General features: G+C 37.3%; 1 protein-coding gene and 1 long non-coding RNA gene across 3 annotated transcripts in view; one reads left to right on the plus strand and one right to left on the minus strand.

Annotated features, from left to right (window-relative positions):
* LOC107606041 (solanesyl-diphosphate synthase 1, mitochondrial) overlaps positions 1 to 16,212 on the minus strand; it is a 32,946-nt gene that overhangs the window by 16,266 nt on the left and 468 nt on the right. The window lies entirely within an intron of this gene.
* Positions 15,176 to 16,212, plus strand: part of LOC110264389 — a 1,618-nt gene continuing 581 nt past the window's right edge. Inside the window, exons 1-2 of the long non-coding RNA XR_002350508.1 lie at positions 15,176 to 15,188; positions 15,309 to 15,314. This is a non-coding gene — a long non-coding RNA (uncharacterized LOC110264389). The remainder of the gene's footprint in view (positions 15,189 to 15,308; positions 15,315 to 16,212) is intronic.

A 16,212-nucleotide genomic window follows, 5' to 3' on the forward strand; every position in this document is an offset into this window, starting at 1 on the left:
CATTACTAAAATAAATATTAAATATTTTAAATATTTACATATTAAAATATTAGTGAATGTATATGTTCTGGCAAGGATACTCTTCTCCGAGATATAGCTCGGCTTTATTTTTTCTGTCACGATGACGTCTCGGTCCGAAAGCGTAGCACCCTTGTGAACTTGAACCCGAGCGTGGTACCTGCAAAAAGGACTCCGACGCTCAAGTCAGTGGGAGGTTACTTGAATAAAGTGAGTAATCAATGAGGTGTTTCAGTGGGTTGTTTCATGATCTGCCCTGTATCGTCGGCCCTCAACTTGATTTATAGTTCGTGCAAGGTTGAATTATTCCTTGGTTGGTACCGAGATCTTCGTGGCCGACATCAGTGCGAGATATTTACTTCTATATGTATACCCCGTGTTATACTGAGCTTTATCTGAAGTTTTCTTTTACTGACTTTCAGTGTAAGGTTTTGACCCAGCTTAATTGCGCTCCATCGCAGTTGCATCCCAATTCTTGGGCGTTCCTTCGAGCGTTTGAGTGTCTAATGGACTTTTTGAATTTTCCTGTTTCTCCGAACATCTTTTTTTCATTGTTTCAGTCTAAGAGGGTTCGAAAGGGTCTGTGGGTTATTCTTAGTAATTTCCTTGGTCGTTCTCTCTTCTTGCTGTACAAATTTTATTTTAAAAATTTCAAATTGATGTTTGTTAAGGTTCGGTCTTTGGAGACTGAATACCCATTTTATTTAGATAACAAGTTGATAGAGAGGTTTCCATTGTATTGGTGCCTGGAACCATTGCAGATTTTGGAAGCCGTAGAGAGGAGTGAGGAGGAAAATATATTTTTGGATTATGTAATAGAATGTTTTGCTGAGGGTGAGTGCCTATCTATTCCGGAGTTGTTAAGATTTGATAGAGAAAATGACAAACAAGGGTTAAAGGCTTATATAGGTAATGCATGTGGTTTTTAGGTTTTTATCTGTATTGTTTCGACTACTGATATTTTGTTGTTTCGTAGGTGGACGTGTGCCAAATTTGAACACTTCTCGTCTTCAATCTTATTTGAAGAGAAAAGGCGAGAAGGGTGTGAGCAGATCGGGCATTGTGAGGGAGGTGGAGGGGAGATGCCGCTTTCTCTACTGCTCAGGTTCCTTCTTCTCCCAAAAGGAGGAAAATGGATTCCGAGAAGTCTCTTGAGTTTTTGTCTGAGGGGAATTATGATGTCGGAGGTAAGCCGACTTATGAGAGGCAGAGGAAGCTTCATGGATTCATAGATGGTGTGAATCCTCAATTTGTTTGGAGTGATAAGTTTCTTTTTTCTGAGCTTGCTGATCAGGTGTCCTGATAAACCCCATTTTTAGGATTTATCTTGTGTAGAATTTAGTGGATTTTATCAACTTTTCTCACATTTATTCACTAAAATAGCATGGTTTTGTAATTCTCCCTAATTTGTGTTTAAGAGTTAAAACATGTTTTTTAGGCCTTTAAATTGCTAATTTTAATTCACTTTAATTATATTCGATGCCTTGATATGTTTGTTGAGTGAGTTTAGGTTTTTAAGGGAAGAATTGGAAGGAAGAAGTGAAGAGAAAAGCATGCAAAGTGGAGAATTTATGAAGAAATGAGGATTTGAAGAATTCAGGGCGACGCGTATACGTGGCCCTTGCGTACGCGTGGGGAGAACATTTACCAGGCGACTCGTATATGTGGCCCATGCGTATACGTGGGGAGGAAATCTGCCAGGCGACGCGTACGCGTGACCCACGCGTACGCGTGACAAGCGGCATGTGACCAACTAAAAGGCAATACGCTGGGGGCGATTTCTGAGCCATCCAAGTCCAAATCCAACTCATTTCTGAAGCTATTAGAGGCTGAATTCAAGATGGATCAAAGGGAGAGCAATTAGATAGTGTAGGAATCATGCTTTAGGTTAGTTCTAGAGAAAGAAGCTCCCTCTTATCCTTCTTCTCTCTAGAAATTAGGGTTCTTAATTTGATTTCATCTTAGATTTAGGGTTTAATTCTTGTTTTCAATTAATTTTTCTTGCAATTTCTTGTTCCTACATCTTTGTTCTCTTAGTTACATTGTTAATTTTTCTTTTATGCCTCTTTTTAGTTTATGAACACTCTTGTTAATTTCAATTTTTTTTAATGCAATTTTATATTTTATGTTCTTTTAATGATTGTTTGAGTTATTGTTGTTATTTTCTTGCATTGGGTAGTTTTAGATTTTATTATTTTTACAATTTAATATGCTTTTACTTTTATGCACACCAAGTGTTTGACAAAATGTTTGGCTTAGGTTTAGAGTAGATTTTGTGCATTCATGGCTTGGAAAGAGAAATTAGGTGCTCTTGAGTCATTAATACCCAACTTATGTTGGTGATCTAGAGTTGTTAGTTAATATTATTTTCATTGATGCTAATCTTTGGCTAATTTAATTAGTAAGTTGATTAGGACTTATAGATTGAGATTAACTAGTCTTATTTTTTTCTTCCGATGTTAGAGATAACAAAATAGGATTATCGCTTGGTGATTATTGTGTTATGATTAATGACTAGGATAGAAAACCTAGATTCTCATCCTTGCCAAGAATGCCTCTTTATTATTTGTTATCTTTAGTTGTTTGATTTACTTTCTTGTCATTTAAATTCTTGCATTTTTAATTTCTTGTTTTATCAACCCACCCCGTGAAACTCATAACCAATAATTGAGCATTCGATTGTAATTCCTAGGGAGAATGACCTGGGAGCAATACTCTTGGTTATTTTTATTGGGTTGAACTTGTGACAACCAAAATTAAACTTTGATTGAAGGTTATTTGTTGGTTTGGAACTATACTTGCAACGAAGTAATTTCTTTTACCGAGAAGAAATTCTAAACCGACGGTAACCTTCCATCAAGTTTTTTGCGCTGTTGTCGGGGAATTGCAATGTGTGCTTGTTATTAGTTATTGTATATATGTGAATATTGTGAATATATTTGCTTTTTGCTTTTTTGTTAGTTGTTGCTAGTTTTAGGAGTTTATTTTCATCATTTCTTGTTAGCTTTTGTTTTTATTTTCTCTTGTCACTATGAATTCTTATCACTTTGGCTATGAGTTTGGTTCTAACTATGTTGTAGGAGATGAGAATTACAATGACAACATGCTTCAACGATGGAACAATCGAAGATGGGAGGAGCCTCAAAGATTTGATCAATCTTCTTGGCAACAACCTTCCTAAATCTACTATGAGCAAGAGTCATTCTATAATTCATACCAAGACAATGGTTATGGTGGACCTCCTTGTGATTATCAACAACCACCACCATATACCTATGAACCCCCTCCTCAATATAGTCCTCAACCACCACACTCACAAGCTCCATACCACCAAACACCTCCATATGATCCTAACTCATACCCACCATACCATCCACCATATGAGCCATATGAACTATACCTAGAACCACCACCATTCCAACACCAATACTCCCAAGAGCCACCAATTCTATATACAACACCTCAAGACTCTCACCAATATGAACCACCTTCCAACTATGACATCTTTCTCCAAAATAATGAATCATCTCTTCCATCACCACCTTCATTTGATGAAACTTTCTAACTCTTCATGCAAGGATAAAAAGATCTCCATTCTCGCCTTCAAAAGCAAGAAGAGGAGGATCAAAAAGAGCTAGAGAAGTTGGGAACCATGGTGGCTACCATGACTGAAGCGGTTAACCACATAGCCTCCTACCTAAGCTCATTCAATCAAGACACTCCCATTGACGAATGTGGAGGACCAACCAAAGAGCATAGGGAGGAGAAGGACTTGGAGCTTCAAGGAGAAGAGAATGAGTTAACGTAAGAATTGCAACAAGAGGAGGAAGTTAAGATAATTGAACCGGAAGAAGTGGTTGAAGATTTAGGAGATGTTGAATGCAAAGAGGAATCTAAGGTTGTAGAGCCTTCTTCCATGGAGTTTGAAATTGATGTTGAGGAGGCTAGTGCACAACCTCCAAGGCATATTGTGAATGAAGGATTGGAAGAAATGGTACAAGCAACAAACCTTCCTATTTATGATGATTCCGCATCAACATATGATCCTTTTGAGATTGATGACTCCTTCCCCATTGAACTTGGATTTGATGTTGAGGTAGATTTCACTCAACCTCCGACTTATGACTTAAGTGATGGGGAAGAGCTAGAAGACATCGGTGAGGAAGTAATTGAACTTGAAGAAGCTTGGCAAGAGGTAGAGCTTGAAGAATCTTGTCAAGTAATGGAAACCCTTCAAAGAGGACGAACGGGAGTGGAAACTGCCTTGTCAAGACCGTTGGAAGCATCTCTCCCTAGGTCACCATCATCCATTACATCATTCAAGTGGGTAAAATTCATCTCTCTTAGCTTTCTTATGCCGCTTGAATATGGTTTACTAGAAACGAATGGTCAACTTAGGATGCTTTGTGTGTTGAAGAGTAGAAGAGAGATGATTAGTGGTTAGAATTGTAAATCAAGGTTCATTATGATTGAAAGTTCAAGGTATAGTTCTCCATTGATTGGGTCTAGGAGGATGTCTTGGTGTTCAAATGAGAATTCTGCTTACTTATCACCCGGATAGAATCACAAGAACTAACTTGAAGATGGGTGTAAGAACAAAGTTTGGGATCCCGACATATATGATAAGGATCAATTTTGGGAGCTCATGACTTGTGTAGAACTTCACCAAGGTTTGGTGCATTTGGTTGGAAATTCTGACAATCAATAGAAGTCCAAGCATTGGTGGAAGTTCAAGGATGACTTCAAGCACAAGCTATCTTGATGAGAGCTTTTCAAAATGTCCAACTTAAGGACTTTAAATAAAAGTGTTAGGTAGGAGACACCCCACCATGGTAAACTCTTTTCATTTTTCTCTTTTGTAAATATTGGTAAATTAGTTTAATTTCATGTTTAGTGTAGTTTGTTGAGTTTATTTGGTAATTTAGCATGTTTAATAAAGTTTGGTGGTATTTAGATGACTGTTTGGATATTTGGAATGCTTGGTTTGGTGCTAACATGAAAAAAAAAATTAAAAAAACAGGGCACCAATCCACGCGTACGCGTCACCCAGGCGTACGCGTGACCCCAGATTCCAACCACCCATGCGTACGCGTCATCCAGACGTACGCGTCACTCCCGAAAATCCACCATGCGAGAATGATACAGGGAGGGTACTGCTGCATGGGTGCCAAACAGAGAGTTGTGCGGGAAGGGTGCGGACACTGTGCGTTTAGCACGATTTCGTCCCACGCGTACGCATGATCCACGCGTACGCATCGCATCCTATTTCCCCATTCCATGCCTACGCGTCACCGACGTGTACGCGTTGCATCCATTTCTTCCACCCCATGCTTACGCGTCATCCACGCGTACGCGTGGGCACCCCTGTCTCACATACTTCTTTTCTTTTCTTCTTTCCATTTCTTTCCTTCTTCTCTCTTCTCTTCTTTTCTTTCCATCCTTCAACCATCATTTACCACCACCATTGACCATAATATTCTTTAGTTAATGAGTTAGTTGGTTAGTTATTTAGTTAGTTAATTAGTTAGTTTAATTTTCTATTTAATTTTCCGTTTTAGTGGATAAGTGTTGGATTATTGATTTGATCTGTTGTTTCTTGATGCTGAAATTATTCATTGTTGGATTTTTTTATTGAGATTATAAATTGTTGCTTGGTTTTGAATTCTTCATACTTAATGTTTTTGAATACCAAGTACATGTGACTTTGACTTCAAAACATTTTAAATCTTTTGAATTGCATGTTTTGGCCAGCATGTGATTTGATTTCATTATCTATCATTAGGCAATTTACTTTTCTTCGATGCATTTTTTGTTAGGTGATGCTTGCTATGACTGATTTTTATTTACGTCACCTAGTTCATGCATTGAGATTTTAGAATTGTGATAGATCATAAGCTTAACTAGTGACATATTTTTGAGCTTTGTGGACCATGCTTGCTATGTGATTGATTTTAATTTCTATCTTCTTTTTCCTAAGTTCTATAGTACCCATGTCTTTCACTTTTATGTCAATTAGGTATTGCAAATAAAATTCAAAGTGTATCATTGATTGATGTGTAAGTTTTATATACCATTTTGTTCATTGAGTTTCCTTGCACATCAATCAATGTCCAATCATTATCCATTTCACAATTGCTTGATTATTTGCTTGAGTGCTTTCAAGCTTCTTTATTGCTTGTTTATTTATCTTAACCTACAAGTTTTCTTTGAAGTATTTCAAGTACACTAGAATGAGTGAAGTGCATACTTCTTTTGTGTAATTGTGACATAGCTTTTTATGCTAGTGTATATGTGTTCTAAACCGCGTGCAACTTAGAACTCACACACTTGTTTCATTCATGTCACAAATTGATTGACTCACTTCATTTTAGTGATTCTTACCTCATTCCAACAATCTATGCTTCCTTACTTGTGCATTTGCTTGTCTTATTATATCCTATTTCCTATCGTTCAGGATGATTCACCATAAGCAAAAACAGAAGCGGAAGAAAGAACACGCAGCACCGGTTGATCCACCAGTTGAAGGTGGCAATCCAAAAAGTCGCCATATCCCCTTGCTCATCTTTGAATGCACCGAAGACGGTGCAAATTTTTAAGTGTGGGGAGGTCGTCCGACCGATCAGCCATTTTTGGGTAACAAATTTCTAATCCTAACACTTTCACATTTTATTTTTCTTTTATTATCTAGGTCTTTTAGAACTTTTAGTTGCATTTTCTTAGTTTGCATATATATAATAATAATCTTATTCAAAATAATGAAATTGTCCAAGAAATTTATCTATATGGCTCCCCAATTGAGTTGAAAAAAAATTCATTAAACTTGATTGATTTATATATTGTGGAACATGTTTTTGAGCTAAGAACACACAATCATATGAGATTTTGAGCCTAAATGTGTGGTTGCATCATATAACCACTATTTTCATTCTTGTGTGTGTTATTCTCTTTCTATAATTGCAATCTTTGATTTGTTTGATTCTTTATGTCCATTGTTTGTGTATGAATGCATTTATATGATTGAGGCCTTTATTTCATTGAAGCTCACTTACCCAAATGGCCTTACCCTTTTGTCTACCATTATTAACCAACTTTAAGCCTATTTTAATCCCCTTTTGTTCTTAATTTTAGCAGATCACTACCCTTAAGTAAAAAACAATAAATCTCCTCTAATTTGGATCTTTGATTAGCTTAAGCTAGTAAAAGTGTTTATCATCCAAGTGTGAGAAATTTGGAAAACATTGGCTGAGATAAAAGTATATTTTTATATTTTTGTTGAAGATCTTTGGAATTAGGTACATACTCATGCATTAAATGTTTAAACCATATGCATTGATGCTCTTGTATATATTTTAGTTTGAAAAGAAAAAATATATAATAAAAGGAAAAAATATCTATAAAAAATAGAAAAAAAAAGAAAAAGAAAGTAATAAAAAGGGAACAAAATGCCCCAAGGTGAAGTTCAATAATAATCAATACATATGGGATGTAAATTGGAAAGAATGTATGAGTGTGTGAAAAAGTGAAGTATGGGTAGCTAGGTATTGTATTAGAATTGTATAGGTTGTTATATGTGTTTGGTGAGAGCTTAGGTTAATCAAAGATTCAAATTTCAAGCTCACTTGACCATATATATCCTTAGCCCTATCCTAGCCCCATTACAACCAGTGGAAAGTCCTCATGATATTTGTATGCATGCATTGAATAATTGTTGATTGTCAGATAAAAAACAAATCTTGGAAATCATGATTAGAGGAGAATTGAGTGAATCAACTCTATACACTTGAGCGACTAGAGCGGATACACATTTGGTGAGGGGTTCAATTGCTCAAATTCTATGTTTCCACCGGTTATTATTTTTTTATCTTGCAAGTTGTTAAATTCTTTTCAATAACTCAATTCAATTGTGGATTTGATTTGATTGTGATTGCTTTAGCCCTTGTGTTTATATATGTATTCTTGGAAGTTGATTTATTTTGACCAAGTAGTTGCATGCATGTAGATAGGTTGCATATAGATAGTTTACTTGTTTTGAATAAATATTGATATCCTTTGTCTCTTTCTTGAATTTAGCATGAGGACATGCTTGGTTTAAGTGTGGGGAGGTTGATAAATCCCATTTTTAGGGTTTATCTTGTGTTGAATTTAGTAGATTTTATCAAATTTTCCCATATTTATTCACTAAAATAGCATAGTTTTGTAATTCTCCCTAATTTGTACTTAGGAGTTAAAACATGCTTTTTAGGCCTTTCAATTGATAATTTTAATTCACTTTAATTTCATTCGATGCCTTGATATATTTGTTGAGTGATTTTAGGTTTTTAAGGCAAGGATTGGAAGGAAGAAGTGAAGAGAAAAGCATGCAAAGTGGAGAATTCATGAAGAAATGAGGATTTGCAGAATTCAGGGCAACGCGTATACGTGGCCCTTGCGTACGCATGGGGAGAACATCTACCAAGCGACGCGTATGCGTGGCCCATGCGTATACGTGGGGAGGAAATTTGCCAGGCGACGCGTACGCGTGACAAGCGGCACGTGACCAACTTAAAGGCAATACGTTGGGGGCGATTTCTGAGCCATCCAGGCCCAAATCCAACTTATTTCTAAAGCTATTAGAGGCTGAATTCAAGATGGATCAAGAGGAGAGCAATTAGATAGTATAGGAATCATGCTTTACGTTAGTTCTAAAGAGAGAAGTCCCCTCTTCTCTCTAGAAATTAGGGTTCTTAGTTTGATTTCATCTTAGATTTAGGGTTTAATTCTTATTTTCAATTAGTTTTTTTTTGCAATTTCTTATTCTTACATCTTTGTTCTCTTAGTTTACATTGTTAATTTCTCTTTTATGTCTTTTTTTAGTTTATGAACACTCTTGTTAATTTCAATTTCTTTTAATGTAATTTTATGTTTTATGTTCTTTTAATGCTTGTTTGAGTTATTGTTGTTATTTTCTTGCATTGGGTAGTTTTAGATTTTATTATTTTTACAATTTAATATGCTTTTACTTTTATGCACACCAAGTGTTTGACAAAATGCTTGGCTTAGGTTTAGAGTAGATTTTGTGCATTCTTGGCTTGGAAAGAGAAATTAGGTGCTCTTGAGTCATTAATACCCAACTTATGTTGGTGATCTAGAGTTGCTAGTTAATATTGTTTTCATTGACGCTAATCTTTTGCTAATTTAATTAGTAAGTTGATTGGACTTATGGATTGAGATTAACTAGTCTTATTTGATTTTCTCCCGATATTGGAGATAACGAAATAGGATTATCTCTTGGTGATTATTGTGTTATGATTAATGACTAGGATAGAAAACCTAGATTCTCACCCTTGCCATGAATGCCTCTTTATTATTTGTTATCTTTAGTTGTTTGATTTACTTTCTTGTCATTTAAATTCTTGCATTTTTAATTTCTTGTTTTATCAACCCATCCCGTGAAACTCTTAACCAATAATTGAGCATTCAATTGTAATTCCTAGGGAGAACGACCCGGGGGCAATACTCTCGGTTATTTTTATTAGGTTGAACTTGTGACGACCAAAATTAAACTTTGATTGAAGGTTGTTTGTCAGTTTGGAACTATACTTGCAACGAAGTGATTTCTTTTACCGAGAAAAAATTCTAAACCGACGGTAACCTTCCATCATGTCCTAGTACCCCGGAGATATGAGCTTGACCCATCGTACTAGTGTGAAAGTGTTGGGGAAATTTGTTTAGGTTTTCGTATTATTTTCTTTTCTTTGTTATTGTTTGTCTTCACGAATACATTTTTGTGACCGTCGTTTGGTTTCTGTTTGTAGATCATTGCATCTCGTTTATTGTGTGTTGGTCGTGTTATCGAGCTCTTGGGTGCAAAGCAGCAAGTGGCTGTTGATAAGGTCGCCAGCCTTGAATGTTCTGTTAAAGAGCAAAAGAATGTAATTATAGATGCTACTTCTAAGATGAAGGAAAGAGAGGAGGAGATTTCACAACTCCAAGATCAAATCCATTTATTGCAGAGTCAAATGAAAGATAGTGATAAAGTCAAGGGCGAGTTGATCGCTCGCATTCATAAACTTGAAGATGAGGGGTTGGAGATGTTTGCCACTGGTTTCGATCGTGCTGTCAATCAGGTGATTGTGTTTTCTCCTGATTTTGATGTCGGAAGGCTTGATGTGACAAAGATCGTGATTAATGGACAACTCGTAGACGTCGAGGCGGGCAAGGTTCATGATGAGAATGTCCCCCCTGTTGAAGAAGTTAATATTTGTAATTTGAAAAACATGACTTTCTTTGTTTTGGTATTGTAGTTTGGATACCGATCTTTGAATCGGTTTTGTTTTTGGAATACTTTATCCGACGTATGATGTCGGCTTTGACTGTTATGAATATTTGGGATGTTTATTGCATATATATGAATGTTGTTTCCAACTCTTGATTTGTTGGTTCGCTATTACTGACTGAAAAAGTATAGTTTGTTGCAATAAACAGAGAGAGAAAAAGAAATAGATTTATTTGTATGTGAAAAGTACCTCTCAGCTTTTGAAAGGTGTGGGGTGGTCGGCCTCATTAAAACCTGTCCGAGTAAAACCCTCCTTAGGGATAAAATCTCGTGATCAGGGAAAAGAGTACCTGCCCACGCCACTTTTTTTACAAGAATAGATTAACTATAGTAGATCTTCAGAGATGAGATGTTCCAAGTGTTGGGGAGGGTTGTTCCTTAGAGTGTTTCCAAACAATACACCCCTTTTCCAATGACTTTGGAAATTCGGAAGGGGTCTTCTTAATTAGCAGCTAATTTTCCATGTCCTAGGGGTTTCCGGACTTCTTCTATTTGTCTTAGCACCAGGTCTCCTTCCTTTAGAGTTCTCAGTCAAACTTTCTTGTTATACTGCTTTTTCATGGCTGTTTGTATAGATCTTTGTCTGAGCAGGCATTGTTCTTCGCTTATTGTATCAAGCTCGGCTGATCTGGCTTCCATGTTGGCGTTTTCGTCAAAGTACTTGGTCCGAGTTGACCCTTAACCTACTTTAATAAGAATCATACAGTCCGTGCCATATACTAATCGAAACGGGTTTTCTTTCGTTGTGGATTGCAGTGTCGTGTTATAACTCCACAATATTTCTGGTATGAGTTCGGCCCAGCACCTCTTAGCATTTGTTAGCTTTTTCTTTAAGGCCTACAAAATGACTTTGTTTGCGGCCTCTGTGAGCCCGTTACTTTGGGGTGATCGACAGAGAAAAAATGATGTTTGACATGAAAGTTAGTTAAAAACGAAGCTATTTTTTTATCAGTGAATTGCCAACCATTGTCAGAAATAATTTCCATAGGCAAACTATATCTACATATATATTAAATTTTCAAACGAACATTTGTACCTTGTCTGAGGTTATTTTAGCAAGTGGTTGTGCTTCTATCCACTTTATGAATTAATCAATTGCAACTAATAAGTATTTACCTATCCTGGTGCTATTGGGAATGGGCCGAGTATATCCATCTCCCATTTATGAAAAGGCCAACTAACGTCCAAAGTGTGTAATAGTTCGGCCAGGCTATGAGTGAGTAGTGCGCATTTCTGGCAGGCATCACACTTTTGTACCTTGTTTCTGCAGTCTTCTCGGCCAGTAGTATCTTACTCTTAGAATTTTTGTGGCCAAGCTTCTGCTTCCAGTGTGGTGTCCATAGATACCATCATGAACTTCGACAATGGCATTCGCTGCATCTTCTCGGCCGAGACAATTTAGTAACGACCTAGAGATGCCCCTTTTGTATAGATCGGCTCCTATCATGGTGTAATGGCTTGCTTTATGTCTAAATGACCTCGGATTTTCTTTCTCTGGTATTGCCCCAGTTCTTAAATAGCGAATGAACGGGTTCCGTCAATATTCTTCCTGTGATATGCTTAAAATAGATTTGATATCTAAACTTGGTTCTGTTAGTGTGAGGTGATATAATTTATCTGATGAATCAGTTACCTTGTATGTATCTAGTTTAGATAAAATATCGGCTCTACAGTTTTGTTCTCTAGGCATATGTGATATTTCAAAATTTTAAAAGTGTTGTATCATATTGTTTGCCGAAGTTAAATACTTTTCTAAGAGTGGATCTTGTACCTGAAAATGACCAGTTACCTGTTGTACTACGAGGAAGGAATTACAATATACCTTTAGATTTTTAACTTCTATTTCCTCTGCTAACCTGAGGCTGCTAAGAGTGCCTCATATTCGACTGGGTTATTAGTGGCTTGAAAGAGAAATTTGATTGACTACTTGTATACCGGTGTTGTCTTTTAGTAGGATTCCCGCTCCACATTCGCTTTCATTTGATGCTCCATCTACATACAATTGCCATGTCTTGACCATTTCTTCTGTGTTTGTAAATTTCAAGATAAAGTCGGCCAATACTTGGGCTTTAGGAGATTCTCGTGATTGGTAGGAGATGTCAAATTCAGAGAGCTCTATCACCCATTTCGTAAGTCGACCTGCTAAGTCTAGTTTTGATAATATTTTTCACAGGGGATGGCCAGTCCAAACTATTATCTGATGTGTCTAAAAATAGTGTCGCAGACGCTGAGCTATGATGACCAGGCCAAATGCTAATTTCTCTATCGTCAGGTATCTTGTTTCGGCATTTTGTAGGACTTTACTCACAAAATATACTGGATGTTGTTCTTTCCCTGTTTCTATTACAAGCACAAAACTGACCGTGTTAGTTGAAATTGAAAGAAATACAGAAAGTTGTTTACCTGGTGTGGCTTCTTTAGTTTCATGTTGTATTTTATGAGCTATTGAAAAATTTCATTAAGGTCAGCTTCATGTTGTTGTTCCGAGATTGATTTGACCACCATGTCGTCGATATATATTTCAATGTTTCGTCCTATTTGATCTTTGAAGACCATGTCCATTAGTCTCTGATAGGTTGCTCCAGCATTTTTCAGTCCGAAAGGAATGACTTTGTAACACAAGTTACCTTGGTCGGTTACAAATGTTGTTTTATCTTCGTCATCAGGGAGAATTTGTATTTGATTGTAACCGGAATAGTCGTCCATGAAACTTAGCACTTGATATCCTGAGGTGTCGTCTACCAGTCTATCAATGTTCGACAATGGATAAGAGTCCTTCGGGCAGGCTTTATTCAGACCTGTAAAGTCCACGCACATGCGCCATTTTCTCGAGCTCTTCTTAACCATTACCACATTCGCTAACCATGATGAGAAGCGAATTTCTCGGAAGAAGCCTGCATTAAGTAACTTATGTGTTTCTACAGTTGTTGCGTTTCTTCTTTCTGTGCCTGGATTTTGCTTCTTTTGTGTTATAGGTCGGGCGTTAGGATTGACTGCTAGCTTGTGGTATATAAAGTTCGGATCGATTCCTGGCATGTCAGAAGGTGTCCATGCGAACAAGTCGGAGTTGGACTTTAATGTGTCAATCAGATTCTGTTTTGTACCTGTAGTGGAAACAAAGCCAATGTTAGTAAATTGGTCAGCTTTCCCAAGTTGTACCTGCTCTAGGTCATCCATTGGGGCAGGACGACTGTTGCTATTTCTTGGATCTAGCTCGCCAATGTTGGAATGTTTTCCGAGTTATAAACAGAATGAACTCTTGTGATAGTCTCCTTTGGGGTGACTTTCAAACCCGCGTTGTAGCATTGTCTAGCCTCTTTGTGATATTCATGGATTGTTGCTATTATATTATCCTGCACAGAAAATTTAACACAAAGGTGAACTATAGAGATAATGGCTCCAAAGGATTTAAGGGATGGATGCCCCAAAATAACATTATAGGGACTTGGACAATCAATTACCAAAAATTGAATATCTAGGGTTTTTGAGTTCGGAGACTCCCCTAGTGTTGTTCTCAACCATACATAACCTGATACGATGGAATAGAATAAGACATTGGCACTACTTCCTAGATCAAGCAGAACCTTTTTTACTATTAGCTTTCCCATTTGTATTGAGATTACCACTGGATCGTCCAGATTTGGGCATTGTGACGTGAGGTCAGATGCGTCGAAAGTGATCTGGGAAGTTGTTGCCGAAGTTTGAGTCCTTTGCGGAGACCTTTCCATTGTCATCATGGTTCTGTAACTCCTTTTCCTAACTGTACTGGTTGCTCCTCCTCCTACGAAGCCACCTGAAATGTAGTTTATTATTCCTTTAGATGCAGGAGTTTCGACTGGTCCATACCAGGTTCCTTTTTCTTTGTGGTCAGAGCTATAGCTTGGTCTATTAGTGTCCCTTGTTTCTTTCTGGACTCTAGAAGTCACATATTTATCCAGTAGGCCTTGTCTTGCTAGCCTCTCCAATAAGTCTTTGGTTACTACGCATTCGTCAATGGTGTGGCCGTACTTCTGGTGAAATGCGCAATGCTTGCTTCTGTCTACATACTTCTGGTCCTGATATATCCCTGCTCTGGTTGGTGGTTTAATTAGTTTGTTATGTAGTATTTCTTTGATGATGTCCTCTCTTTTGGTGTTGAACTTGGTGTATGAGTCAAACTTTGGTGTTAATTTGAAAGGCTTTTTGGAATCCTTGCTTTGAGATCTGGTAGGTTTTTTCTCCTCCTTCCAAGATAACGGTCTTTTGTTTCTCCGAGCTTCACGTAATTCTTCAATTTCAATTTGCCCGGTTGCTTTGTCTCTGAATTCCTCCAATGTCTTCGGTTTTACAATGGCTATTGCTTCCTAGAATTTCCTAGGTCGGAGGCCACTTTTTATCGTGTGCAGTTATACTTTTGGGTTGAGGTATAGGATTTCCATGGCTGCTGTTGTGAAGCGCGTCATGTAATCTTACAAACTTTCATGTTGTCCTTGCTTGATTGTACTGAAGTATTCTGAGTCTCACACATAGATTTTGGACGCTGCGAAGTGGTTTATAAACAGTTTGGCGAAATCTTCGAAGCTTGATATCGAACCTGCAGGTAAGTTAGAAAACCATAATAAAGCAGTTCCATCTAAGAAAGTTAGAAAAGATCGGCACAAGATGGGATCGGAGTCACTATTGAGAAACATCATGGATTCGAATTTTGTGACATGAACTTTAGGGTCTCAGATCCCGTTGTATAGCATTAAGGTCATTGGAAGTGTAAAATTTTTAGGCATTTTAAAATTCATTATTTCTTCTGAGAAGGGATTTGTTCGTCGTCTTTCTGCTTTAGGAGGTGTCTCCTCTGTCTTCGCATTTGATTCTGACTGACGTTCCTCGTGGAGGTCGGCATTCGCCTTCTTATTGTCATTCTTCTCTTCGCCATTGTTCTGCATTGTTGCTAACAATTCATCCATTCGTTGGTTTTTCGCCTTTAAAGCAGCATTAGCAGCCAAGAGTTTGGCATTAGTTGGATTGGCCTGAGGAGTTACTAAGTGATCCGTCATGCTTTGGTTTTCTGAAAAGAAAAAAAAGCACAACTCGACTATAATAGCGTTAGATCGAAACTAAAAGCGAGGCGGGGGTCTACGGTAGGTGCCAAATATTCTGGCAAGGATACTCTTCTCCAAGATATATCTTGGCTTTGTTCTTTCCGTCACGACGATGTCTTGGTCCGAAAGCGTAGCACCCTTGCGAACTTGAATCCGAGCGTGGTACTTGCAAAAAGGACTCCAACGCTCAAGTCAGTGAGTTGTTTCATGATCTGCCCTGTATCGTCGACCCTCAACTTGATTTATAGTTCGTGCAATGTTGAATTATTCCTTGGTTGGTACCGAGATCTTTGTGGCCGACGTCAGTGATATTTGGGGGAGAGATTTAGTGCAATAGGATTTTGTTATGTTAGATAGTTTGATTTGATTTTGATATGACCGAGGTATAAGCCATTTTTTTCGATGTATAAGAGATACAATATAATATATATTTTAAATTTTAATTTTAAAATTTTATTTATTTTATACTTTTATTTACATAAGTCCGAATCTAACCGTTCAACCAATAACTCATCGGTTAAATTAATAAATTAGTAAATTAATAGCCTGATCGAACCACTGTGATTTATTTCTCGCACAAGCCAGCAATGCCATCACTCCATTCTCCTAGTTCTCAAGCTTCCATCATAGGCGTCATCAATCACAGCAGCAATAATAAGCTTCTCCTTCCCTCCATCACCTTATCACTCCATTTTTGTGATTTGTGAGTTAATTTCTTTCAATTCTTTTATTTATTCATTTAATATATAGGTTTTCATAAAAAAATTGAAGATATTAATTATGCAATTAGAGTGCTAATCTAGC

This window comes from Arachis ipaensis, chromosome B07, assembly GCF_000816755.2.
Source record: "Arachis ipaensis cultivar K30076 chromosome B07, Araip1.1, whole genome shotgun sequence".
NCBI lineage: Eukaryota > Viridiplantae > Streptophyta > Magnoliopsida > Fabales > Fabaceae > Arachis > Arachis ipaensis.